The following is a 13,184-nucleotide window of genomic DNA, read 5'->3' as shown; positions in this document are numbered from 1 at the left end:
GGTTTGTGTAGGTGAGTTGAAGTGGGCTTCGCAGGATAAATGATATTTATATGACCTGAGCTCTCACCAGTGAGGGGAAGGTGGAAAAGGGGAAATGAGATGGAAGCCTCATGTGGTCAAGGAGAAGAACTGTGTGTTGGAAGTCAGGAAACCCAAAATCTAGTCTGCTTTGGCCAATTTTTAATTATATGACCTAGACACATGGTCACCCATTTTCTTAATGTCTAAAATGATGAGAGGTTTATCAGGTAATACCCAAGTTCCTTCTGCCTTGCATTTCTGACTGTGAAATAAATAGTATTTTTTTCTCTTTAAATTTTTTTATTGTTCTGTTAATCACCATACATTACATCATTAGTTTTTGATGTAGTGTTTGTGCATAACACCCAGTGCTCCACACAGAATGTGCCCTCCTTAATACCCATCACCAGGCTGACCCATCCCCCCACCGCCCTCCCCTCTAGAACCCTCAGTTTGTTTTTCAGAGTCCATCGTCTCTCATGGTTCGTCTCCCCCTCCAGTTCGCCCCCTTCATTCTTTCCCTCCTGCTATCTCCTTCTTTTTTTTTTTTTCTTCACATATATTGCATTATTTGTTTCAGAAGTACAGGTCTGTGATTCAACAGTCTTGCACAATTCACAGCGCTCACCATAGCACATACCCTCCCCAATGTCCATCACCCAGCCACCCCATCCCTCCCACCCCAACCCCCCTCCAGCAACCCTCAGTTTGTTTCCTGAGATAAAGAATTCCTCGTATCAGTGAGGTCATATGATACCTGTCTTTCTCTGATTGACTTATTTCGCTCAGCATAACACCCTCCAGTTCCATCCACGTCATTGCAGATGGCAAGATCTCATTCCTTTTGATGGCTGCATAATATTCCATTGTATATATGAACCACATCTTCTTTATCCATTCATCTGTCGATGGACATCTTGGCTCTTTCCACAGTTTGGCTATTGTGGACATTGCTGCTATAAACGTTGGGGTGCACATACCCCTTCGGATACCTACATTTGTATCTTTGTGATAAATACCCAGTAGTGCAATTGCTGGATCGTATGGTAGCTCTATTTTCAACTGTTTGAGGAACCTCCACACTGTTTTCCAGAGGGGTTGCACCAGCTTACATTCCCACCAACGGTGTAGGAGGGTTCCCCTTTCTCCGCATCCCCGCCAACATCTGTCATTTCCTGACTCGTTAATTTCAGCTATTCTGACTGGTGTGAGGTGGTATCTCATTGAGGTTTTGATTTGGATTTCCCTGATGCCAAGCGATGTTGAGCACTTTTTCATGTGTCTGTTGGCCATTTGGATGTCTTCTTTGGAAAAATGTCTGTTCATGTCTTCTGCCCATTTCTTGATTGGATTATTTGTTCTTTGGGTATTGAGTTTGATCTGTTCTTTATAGATTTTGGATACTAGCCCTTTATCTGATATGTCATTTGCAAATATCTTCTCCCATTCTGTCGGTTGTCTTTTGGTTTTATGGACTGTTTCTTTTGCTGTGCGAAAGCTTTTTATCTTGATGAAATCCCAATAGTTCATTTTTGCCCTTGCTTCCCTTGCCATTGGCGATGTTTCTAGGAAGAAGTTGCTGCGGCTGAGGTCGAAGAGGTTGCTGCCTGTGTTCTCCTTTAGGATTTTGATAGACTCCTGTCTCCCATTTAGGTCTTTCAGCCATTTGGAGTCTGTTTTTGTGTGTGGTGTAAGGAAATGGTCCAGTTTCATTCTTCTGCATGGGGCTGTCCAATTTTCCCAACACCATTTGTTGAAGAGACTGTCTTTTTTCCATTGGACATTCTTTCCTGCTTTGTCAAAGATTAGCTGACCATAGAGTAGAGGGTCCATTTCTGGACTCTCGATTCTGTTCCATTGATCTATGTGTCTGTTGTTGTGCCAGTACCGTACTGTCTTGATGATGACAGCTTTGTAATAGAGCTGGAAGTCCGGAATTGTGATGCTGCCAGCTTTGCTTTTCTTTTTCAGTATTCCTCTGGCTGTTCGGGGTCTCTTCTGGTTCCATACAAATTTTAGGATTATTTGTTCCATTTCTTTGAAAAAAGTGGATGGTATTTTGATGGGGATTGCATTGCATGTGTAGATTGCTCTAGGTACCATTGACATCTTCACAATATTTGTTTTTCCAATCCATGAGCATGGAACGTTTTTCCATTTCTTTGTGTCTTCCTCAATTTCTTTCATGAGTATTTTATAGTTTTCTGAATACAGATCCTTTGCCTCTTTGGTTAGATTTATTCCTAGGCATCTTATGGTTTTGGGGGCAATGTAAATGGGATCGACTCCTTAATTTCTCTCTCTTCTGTCTTGTTGTTGGTGTATAGGAATGCCACTGATCTCTGTGCATTGATTTTATATCCTGCCACTTTACTGAATTCCTGTATGAGTTCTAGCAGTTTTGGGGTGGAGTCTTTTGGGTTTTCTACATAAAGTATCTTATCGTCTGCAAACAGTGAGAGTTTGACTTCTTCTTTGCCGGTTTGGATGCCTTTGATTTCTTTTTGTTGTCTGATTGCTGTGGCTAGGACTTCTAATACTGTGTTGAATAGCAGTGGTGATAGTGGACATCCCTGCCGAATGGACAGTATTTTTATAGGAAGCTCAGCATATTATTTATTTATTTTTTTGGAAGCTCAGCGTATGTATTATTGGTATTGTGGTGAAAACTCTAGAAAGGACAAAGTTAAATTGTAGAGTTGTTAATTAATTAATTTTTTTAAAAAAATTTTTAAATATTCTCTACACCCAATATGGGGCTCAAACTCATGACCCTGAAATCAAGAGTCCCATGGTCTTCCAGCTGAGTCAGCCAGGCGCTAGAGTTGTTAATTTAGTTTTTTCTCCATATGTAAACAGCATTTTTTTAAAGGGGTATTCTGAGGGGGGGGGGAAATGTTTTTTCAACTGTAGTTATGGTTATTTGCATTGTAAGACAAGGCTGCCATTAACAGAAGAGTTCAGCTACACCTAATAATCAGGTACACTTGATACATTTACTTTATTGTGTGTTACTCAACGGGAGGTTTTGTTCTTCCTTTGTTCTTCCTGTGGAGCAGACTAGAGAGCTCTTCTCTTCCAGTCCATTCCCTTTCTTCTCAGAAATACAGCTGGACTCCCTTTCCTGTCCAGTGAGATGGGGCTTTGCTCTGAGGGCTGGCCAAAGGAGGCTAGCTGGCTGCTTCCAGGCCTGGTCTTCACCTCTTCTGTAGCTCCATGTAGCCATGTGTCTCGAGTCAATGCACCTGGGGTTGTTGCAAGGCTTGGATTATTCTGCAGAGTTTGAAAAAGTTGCTTTGGATGATTTTTACTGTTGTTTTCATTATAGTTCTGGAGAAATGGATTTTCAGAGATTTTCACATTGCCATCCCTGTTTACATCACCTATTGTTTATGATGTTTGTCTTTGTTTCTAAATGTATTCAATATCATGAATAGAAAAACCTTTGCATTTGAGAAATGCTTTCATATTAATGGCCCTTCTAATGATTGTGGTAGAAATATATATGAGATTAAGAACATTATCCTAAATATGGAAATGTTTTTTAGATAATTAAAATTAAAGGAAATACAGGTTTCATTAGGGGATAAAAGATGAAGGAAATCCAGCACTTTAAAACTGGAAGATGATGAGAACTGTCCATTTTCTAGAGGAGGAGTCTGAGGGCTGAACAATATGAATGCCTTGTTGAAGATCGTGTGACTAACAGCAGTTTTAGTTCTTCAGCCTCTGAATGACTTATAGCCAGTAAAACATAGATAGAATATTAGAGCATTAGGCAAATGAGATACTCTATATTATGTTAGCTTTGGATAAATAACATATCTAAACTGATGGCTTTTTTTTTAAGAGATTTTATGTATTTATTTGATGGAGAGAGAGAGAGCAAGCATAAGCAGGGGGAGTGGCGGGCAGAGGGGGATGGAGAAGCAGGCTCCCCACCGTGCAGGGGGAGCCTGATGTGGAGCTCGATCCCGGGACCCCGGGATCATGACCTGAGCCGAAGGCAGACGCTTAACTAACTTAGCCACCCAGGTGCCCTAAACTGATGACGTTTTAAAAACATTTTCTTTCCCTCTAGTTTTCCCTTGGGTTTCATGTTATAGGGACATGTTGTAGTATAATGATACTTAATATTTTGTAGGTCCTGGATCTCTTTGAGAATCTTTTTTTTTAAATTTTTTTGAAAGATTTTTATTTACTTGACAGAGCACAAGCAGTTGGGAGCATCTTAGGGAGAGGGAGAAGCAGACTTCCCCGCCGAGCAGGGAGCCTGACTCAGGACTCGATCCCAGGATGGTGGGATCATGACCTGAGCCGAAGGCAGACGCTTAACTGACTGAGCCGCCCAGGCACCCCCTAAGCTTACAGTTCTCGGTTTCTTTATTTTTTTCTATTAAATTTAAATGGTTAAAATTCACTGATTGTAGATATACAGGTATTAAAATGTGAGATTGCTATTTCATGCTGTTTTTCTTCTGAAATGGACCAAATAGCTTCACAGCTGGATAAAATGTGTGTCATGATACTGCTTTAAGTCAGTAATTCTTAGCTTTGGAAATTCTGTTTCTGTGACTTTAAGTGATTACGTTTTTTAATTGTCTCATTTTCAAAAGTACACATACTCAGAATTTTTTGTGTATCAATACTCTTGATATTATTACTTTTCAGTTTCAGTTCAGAAGAATCTGATAGTGCATTGTCTACTAAAATAAAAATCTTCAAACCCTAGCCAGTAGAAAAGTCTTAAATCTGTGTGGTGTGTCGGAGCTTGGACAGTTGCAGCTCAGGGAGTCTCTTTGTGGTGTCCTATTGACTGTGTATTAACACAGGGCTTTCTGTGGGGCCGGCATCTAATTGTTTAGAATGCAGATGAAGCTGTTGATGGATCTGGGGACTGATGGCTTAAATTCCAATTAATCAGTTGCTTCATCAGTTTCTTAATTCAGATCAAATATCTCCTGAATGCACACAGTTCTTTTAGTCTATTAAGAGAAATTAATGCTTTAGAACTAATTTTCACCAATCTCTTATAAATACCAATATCTTTTTCACTTGTCTCCTCAGTGACGACCTTATAGTTTAAGTGTTTGGGACCTACTACAATAGCTCGGCCTCACCTGTTAGTGGGGCAGGGGTAGGTAAATGACACTGTACTCATCCACATTCTCTCTCTGGTGCTATTCATCTTCCCACCAGCTTAAAAATTTCATGCTGTCATTGAGTCATATAAATGATTTAGAAATTAAGTTTAATGGCAAACGATCTGGTATTAAATATGCGAAGTCAATGTCTATTTTTCTTTTGTTGGGCATATACTGTACCCATCTCTTTCAGAGCTACTGGATTCATGAGCTGTTGCAGACAATCTACTAATATTACAGGATAACTTACCACCGTATATGACAGACTACGGTGCTCAGTCTCGTCGTGTCCCATCAGTTACTTTATCACCACTTGAGGCAGCTCTCCTGTGGGACACCTAGTCTAGTTGATCTTCATTTGATTGTCATTAAACCTGTCCTTTCCTGTCAGCTCTTGTCAGTTATACAAAATAAAATCAAGTATTCATAAGAAGTCTGTAATGGGATATAAGCAGACCAATTTAATAATTCATTTTTGCTGAGCCTTCACTGGCCTCAGTTGTAGCTAGTGCTTGCTGTTAAACATGATTAGATATGGTGTGTGTAAGACATGGCAAGTTGGCCATACTTCTGATTTTGCTACAGTTCATTCTCTCTTTTTAAATTCTGTCAGTTACTACGAAGTTAGTAATGTGAACTGTACTCGAAAATAAGTAATATGTCTATTGCCCCTAAATTTTTTAAAGAATTTTTTTTTAAGATTTTATTTATTTATTTGAGAGAGAGAGAATGAGAGACAGAGAGCACGAGAGGGAAGAGGGTCAGAAGGAGAAGCAGACTCCCCGCCGAGCAGGGAGGCCGATGTGGGACTCGATCCCGGACTCCAGGATCATGACCTGAGCCGAAGGCCGTCGCCCAACCAACTGAGCCACCCAGGCGCCCTGCCCCTAAATTTTTAAAGCAGCATATAATTATTTAACATGAAGATGTCCTTTTTTCTTTAAAGAAAGACAACTGTATTGCTTCCAGTGTTTAATAAGTTTACAGAACCTAGGTATTACTTTCACTTTTAGAAACAGAATGTTTGAAATATAAGAGTCTCTAGAGATTCTCCCTTCTTATTTTCTATGTTAGAAAGCAAACCTAGAGCAGAGCTGTTGGCACTGACATCTCAAAGTATGTGTCCGACAGAATCTAGAATCCGATCCGTATGCGGTTACTTTTGAATCAGAACACACATAAGCACATACACACACATGTATAAACATGCATATATTTTAAGAGGAAAAAAAATCAAGTTTGAAAAACTGTTTAACTGTAAAATAACATCCACTACAAATTTCCCTATTCTCCTTTTTAGTTGAAACCAGTTTGTAAAATATTCTCCTTGTGGTAGGTCCTTTGGCAAGTAATGCATAACAAAATTTATTTATGTATTTAGATATATCTTTCAAAGTACATGTAATCAGACAAAGGTCTCCTGGGTAAGTCTTCTCTTGATACAGTAGATGATTCAGAAGTCATTTCATAGCGCTCTGTCTTTTGGAGCCTTGGGAAAGTGACTTGGTTTCTGTGGAGGCGCCTAGAATCCTGCTGGCAGCACCACGGCAGAGAGCTGCTCCAAGGGTTGGAAGTGTCATTGGTGAAGGGTTTGCGTGGGGCACATTCCAGATCCTGAACTGTGATTAGTTGAAGGTACATTGGCTGGCGGAGAAAAGTAGTAAGAGCAAGAAAACGCTCGTGGTATGTGCAGGACTACAGTTTCTAACAGAGCGCTCAAGGGAAAATGCGTCTAGCACGGATGTGGGTTTGCACAGACCCATTTTAGTGTTAGGACGTTATGTGAGAGGTGTCCTGGACTGGGCTCGGTGAAGATACGTTCTACCTTCACTAGTCCCCCAGACTTGAGAAAGAGGTCGCTAAATGAGTTCCAGGCGTACGGCTCTCACTGGCATACTTCAGTAGATTTTCCTCTAAATTTTACAACGCAAGTCTGAAGTCAGTCCGATTTTTCCCCCCGTGCAGATGGAAACTTTAGTGGGGCGAGGTAACTGGCAGGGAGCATCGGTGAGTGAGGTGCAGAGCTGGTGTTCAGCCCAAGACTGGCCCTTCCCGCTGTGCCCCGGGAACAGGAGCCTCTCCTAGAGCGCGGCTGACACTCTGGGCCACGTTGCTCTTCACTGGGGCCATTGGTCTCACCTGCCGTAGACTGCTGAGCAGCACTCCTGCCCCAGGTCACAAGATACCAGCAGCAGGTTTGAAAACAAACAGGGTCTCCACAAGTTTCCAAGTGCCCCCCCAGGGGGGAAATCACCCCTAGTTGAAAAGCACTGGAGGACTTTTTTGTTTTCATTGAAGAGAATCCCTAAGTGTTCAGTTATGTATCTTTTGAGACTAATTAATATTCTTCAGAGATGCTCTCAGTAAGAACAAACTGATTCTGTGGTATTTGCCTCCGTGGGGAAGAAGCTTCTGCTCCTGCCAGTGCAGCCAAGAATTCAGGGGCTGGCTCCATGTCCCTGCTGCTGCCAGGCTAAGGCCAGGGCGTCCCCCTGCAGGGGTGTCCACTAGCTGCCCACTTCCCCAGGCCTGGTGGACTGGGCCTCCCTTCTGCTCACCAGCTTCCACTCAGAGGCAGGAGCTCTGCCCCGTTTTGACAGTCTGGGAGTAATGGAGCCCCAGCTGGTCAGCCCCACCGGCTAGCTTGTAGGGCCGGAAGGGCTGCCACAACTCCTCCCTTAACCCAGCGCCCACTTAGAAGCCAGCAGGGGCCCCTCCAGATAAGGCTGGGTGCTGTCCTCTTCCATTCCCCGTGTCTTGGCCCAGACCTTTGCAGACCTTGCTCCAGTTCATGCCTACGGGAGGTGGTGAAAACAGCGGAGAGCTTGGTGGTCCGTCGTTCAAAGGGAGGATCCATGATACGTACCAACAAAGGACAGAGCAGCCCAGTGAGAAACTTTATTGCCAGAACCAGGGAAAGATTCAGCCTGAAGGAGTCCCACAGAATCACACTCTACACTGCGTGCATGTGCTAGTCTGCTCTGCTCAGGAGTGGTCAGAGTGAGACGGTCTTGAAAAGGCCTCCAGGACACACATCCATCAGCAAAGCCAAAGCCTTGCTTGTCTCAGGGGCCCTGAGCACAGTCTCTGGGTGTACTGCGCACGGCTAGTGGTAGTTCCTGTGAAGCTGAGCTTAGAAATAGAATCGCATGCCTCCCCGTTGGTCTAGAAGATTGTACGTGTGCCAGAACCATGGCTGTGGGCCCAGGAGCGTGGACAGAGACCACCTGCAAGCTGCTGGTCCATTCCTGACTGAACTAGGGGCAGAATCAAGAACCAACTTCCCAGTTGGGGAGAATAGCCTCTAAGCCACATGTATCCAGTGGTAAAGGGTGAAAATCTGACTCAGTGAGTTCAGACACCACTTTTGACCAACAGGAAGTTGGTGTGGGGCCAGGAGCAGCCCGTAGAAAGCCAGGAATACAAATCTGGTCAGGGACAGGAGAGGGGTGGTGCATGCTACAGGGTCATTGGACTTCACAGAATTAGGTCAGCCAAGTCCCAAAAAAGAAACATGTCTGAACAACAACCAGCACTCAACATGTTTGATGTTTGTGTAACAGTTCAGAGTGTTCACTCATCAACTCTGGTGAATTTTATGTGATTGTACAGCAGAGGGGTTTGAAGTCAGATGGGCCTCCTGATGGCATTGTGCCGTTCATCCTGCCTGTCCCGGTGAGACCTCAGGGCAGTGCACCTCTAAGCTTGAAATAGGGGCCTGTTCCCTACCGACTGTCCAACAGGACCTCAAATATATATAGGCCAGGACTGGCACTTAGTAGATGCTCAGTATATATTAGTAACTTTCTTGTTCAGAGAGAAATGACTTTTTATTATGCATGTATGTCTCTGTATATTTTGTGAGGAGTGTGGAACAGTTTCTAATCAAGAAAGTAGATACCCTATTTATTTCCTCTTAGTTTGGAGTGTTCTGTTAGTTTCTCCCCATAACGATCTTTGGAAGGTATTTTCTAAAGGAGCCAGGCCCCAGAGAAGTAGACTTGTATTAAATCCCATGTCCCCGAATTCCTCTCCCTGGCACGTTGTCCCTCCTCCTGCCCACCCCCCAGGGGTCTCTGTAATTGTGGTCCTTTGGTCCTTGAGGTTCAGAGGGATCCCCGTCGTGGCAGAGAAGACAATTACACTCACAGAGCTAGTATACTGCTTTGTAAAGGAGACTGTTCTGGATGCTACGGGTCTTCTTTCCCTGAACTGCAGGTGGTACCTGCTTTTCATTTCCAGCTGAATCCCCGTCCCTCTTACCTTCACAGAAACCGCTCCATCTCATTTCTAGAGTAGGACATTGGGTGTGCCCCAAGGGATCGAGTGTGGGTTCTGTTTTAGAATCTTGAGTCTGGGTTACTTGTCAGCCCTCTCCTACATGTGTCTCCCAGAACTTGTTTTACTCCTTCGGATTTTGCTCATTTGCTTCTCTGATCATTAGACGAAATACTTACTGAGGTCAGGGGTCCCTGGAAGAATGTTCTCAGTGTCGTAGGTGTCGTAGGTGTTGTGTGGATTTGGAGTGCACCCGGAAGAGAAGCTGTGTGTGAGCCCGTGGTGAGGAAGGGTGCAGCCGCGCCCCGTGAGCTGGGGGTACAAGTTGGCCGTGTCTGCTGGTTTGCTGCCAAATCTTCAAGTCTGTATTTCCATTTTTGAAGCTATCAGTAAATCTCTTTCAAACATTTGTCAGTATGTACAACCTCCCCATCACTATCCAGTTTTATTTTTGTTGTTTTAATTATAAATATCTAATAGTTTATTTTAACCATTTGAAATTACTTGAACAATGTCACGGTTAAATAACCATATCATTTCAGCTGCTTTTTGGACAAGTGATTGTTTTGTTTTGGAGGGAGAGAGAGGAAGAGAAAAGGTGGGCGGGACGCAGAGGGAGAGAGAATCCTAAGCAGACGCCAAGCGTGGACTCAGTGTCATGACCCTGAGATCGTGACCCAGGCTGAAATCGAGAGTTGGACGCTTCACTTACTGAGCCACCCGGGCCCCCCTGGATAAGTGATTTTTAACAGGTTCTATTAGATATCAGAAAACTCAGCCAGCATCTTCTGCTTCTGTCTTCTGAATCTAAGCAACTTAGAAGCCACCACAGTGGAAGTTTTAGGCCCTCTCTTTACTGGGTGACTACAGCCTGTGAGCAGTCATGGGCTTTTTTGTAAGGCTGTTCACCTCTTTCCCTCTACCAGTCACCTTACGATTTCTGTATCTTCCTTTAAAGTTAAAACCCCTTTCACCCAGGACACTGAAAGTTACGCCATCAATACTAATAAATAAGTAGTTTAAAATATTGTGAAAACGTTTTATTTAATGTTTCTGTTTTGCTGTCTTCTGGATAAAAGGGAAAAGGCCATGAGATAAGTTATTGATGAAATGAGCTGCTGAAGTGGAGAGGAGGTGTAGTCGGCCGATAACTGTCATAGCGTGAGCACTGGTAAATGACCGCGCATGCAGTCAGCCGTCCACCAGAGCCGTTCTGGTGCTGAGCTGCATCGATCAGTAGTAGGATGTCAGCGAAGTTGATGGATGGGGCCAACACGGACAGACAGCAGAAGGGAGCCCTGAAATATAAATATGAGAAAAGTACAAGGAAGGGGAGTCTCCATCTCTGCAGGTGTTCAAATATAAATTGAAATGTGGGTTTCTGTGGTGCAGTTCCAGTTATTTGCAGCATTGACACCGAAAACATCCGACATACACGTTGGACCCCTTCACAGCTACAAATGACCCAGAAGTGATCCAAACACACCGACCACAAAGAGAGGAACTTGGGCCCCCAAGCAGACCTCCTGAGAGCGGGGGCGCTAGGGGCTCTGAACATGGCCATGTGGGCAGTGCCGGGCTCCAGAGACTCCCTTGAGGGGACAGAGGTCGGAATCTGCTCTGATAGCTCCGCTCGGCGTGGCACCACCTGACAGAGTCGGGGTCAGCCCCATACGAGTTGCGGATGTCCCGGTGACTCTTGCGCACGGCCACAAACCTCAGCTTCTTCATGACCCCGGGCCAGCCCAGCAGCTGCAGGTCCCACAGGTACTCTGGGGACAGACCTTGGTGGGCTTGTGGTAGAGAAGATACCTGTTCAGGTGGCTCTCGTCATGCCACAGGGCCTCGATCCCATTGGCCCAGTCGACCACCATCGCCTGGTGACAGGCTGAGGTCAGTCGGGGAACCTCCGGCACCAAACCCCCAGAAAAGCCTCCTGCGTAGTAAAAGTCACCCGGGTCCCTGGGGTGTGCCCCTGGGACCTTGTCCGCGCTCGTAGCTGAAGTCCTAGAAGGTCACCCTGGAGAAACCGGGGTGCAGGGTGCCTAAGAGGAGGGACAGGCTCTCCACGCCCACGTGGTCGCTCAACTTCATGTCCACTAAACGGACACCAGGTAGTCCACCTTGCGAAGGAAGAGCGAATGCGAGAAGTTGCTGATCTCCATGCGGTGCATGGGCACATCCTGCCAGCAGGGAGCCCCGGGGACCTGGAACCAGCACTCTCTGGTCCTACGGAAGCAGCACTCGGGCCCAGCAGCCGGCCAGTCGGTGAAGACACAGTAGGTGACCCTGTGCCCCGCTGTGAACTGCTTCTCCGCCGGCTGCAGGAACGGCTCCAGAAAGACCACGTAGCTACAGGGACGGGGGATAGGGTGGGAGGAGAGTCACTGCCAGAGGCTGGTGGCAGGACCCCAGAGCTCGGGGCCGTGCACGTGTTCACCTTCGTCACTGGGACACGCCCCGGGCTGCGTTAAGCCACAGCCACCCTCCTGGCCTGTCCTGAGAGAGTCGGCCGGCGGGCCCTCCCTCCCTTCTGCTCCCAGAGATGGGGGCCCTCAGCACCCCATCTTACAAACGGGAGCCCGAGGCTTGGGAGGCTGAAAACCCATGCAGCCACACAGTCAGCATGCTGGAGCCAGGGACACTGCCCCGTGCTGAGCTCCCGGGCAAACCCTGCAGGTGCCCTCCCCTGGCCGCCCCCCTGCGGGTCCCCTCCCCACCTGCCAGGACTGGAGCTCCTTTGGGCACAGCCCTCGTTCCTTTGCCCAACAGACCGGCTAGAAGAAGCAGGGCCAGCCACCTGCCCCTCTCGCTTTGGGTGGGCTGTCGCTGGTCCCCACAGCTCGCTGCACTCCCTGGAGGGTCCCCCCGTGAAGGCTACGGGGCCTCTTGCTGACAAGGTCCTCAATCTACCACTGGTATTCCTAGGAGGGGTCACCCTGAACTCCCCCAGACCGGGAATCAGGTGCAGCCCGGGGACAGGGAAGGGGAAAGAGGACCCTGGGAGTTGAGGGGGGTTGCTTAGACCCCAGCCTTGAATCCAAGGGGGTAAGCTTCTGGATCCAGGTCGACATATGCCCCTCCCTCAGTCCAAAGCCCTCACATGGCTGGTCCCCCTGTGAGGGGTCTACCTGCTCCGCAACGTGGGGACAGCAGCTCCCCCAACGTCAGGCAAGTGTGGTGAGCCCTCTGAGTCTGGTTTTTTGGAGCAGGCACTGAGGCTACTTCCCTGGGCCTGCCCCACACCTGGCAGCTTAGTCAAGGGCTCACACGGGGAAGGCGGCCACTGCCTTGAAACAGGGGACAGGCACACAACCCACAGGCCCGGATCAGGTCAGCAGGGGAAAGGCCAGGCCCAGTCGTTGTGAGTGTGGTTTCACGGCCCCTTCCCTCAAGGACGCTGCCGGCAAGGGCTCCCTCATGCAAGCCCGGCACCTGCCCTCGCCCCAGGGCTGCGCTCCCGGCCCAGAGGGGGACGCATGAGGCCCGCCTGTGCGGGCAGCGCTGGGACAGGGCCACAGGCGCTGGCCGCGGACCCTGGGCCGTGAGGGTCTGGTTGGTGATTTCAGTCCCTGCTCTCCAGGACCTGGAGGACGACTCTGAGGCGACCTGGGCCCTTCCTAGTGCCCCCCGCACATGGGGCTGAAGGCCTCCCTTGCGATGGCCTGGGAAAAGGGTTGCACATGCCTCAGGCCATCCTGCGGGCCTCGGCGAGCTCTGTGGAGGAAGGAAGCTCTGACT

The 13,184-nt window shown here is 47.0% G+C and overlaps 1 protein-coding gene across 1 annotated transcript in view; it reads left to right on the top strand.

Moving 5' to 3' along the window:
- LOC148161803 (putative phospholipid-transporting ATPase IIB) overlaps window positions 1-13,184 on the top strand; it is a 425,152-nt gene that overhangs the window by 193,306 nt on the left and 218,662 nt on the right. The window lies entirely within an intron of this gene.

Source organism: Eumetopias jubatus, unplaced genomic scaffold, assembly GCF_037043125.1.
Source record: "Eumetopias jubatus isolate StellerSeaLion01/CBP00866 unplaced genomic scaffold, mEumJub1_p1.0 scaffold_55, whole genome shotgun sequence".
In the NCBI taxonomy this organism is placed as follows: domain Eukaryota; kingdom Metazoa; phylum Chordata; class Mammalia; order Carnivora; family Otariidae; genus Eumetopias; species Eumetopias jubatus.
This window is presented reverse-complemented; position numbering and strand designations above follow the sequence as displayed.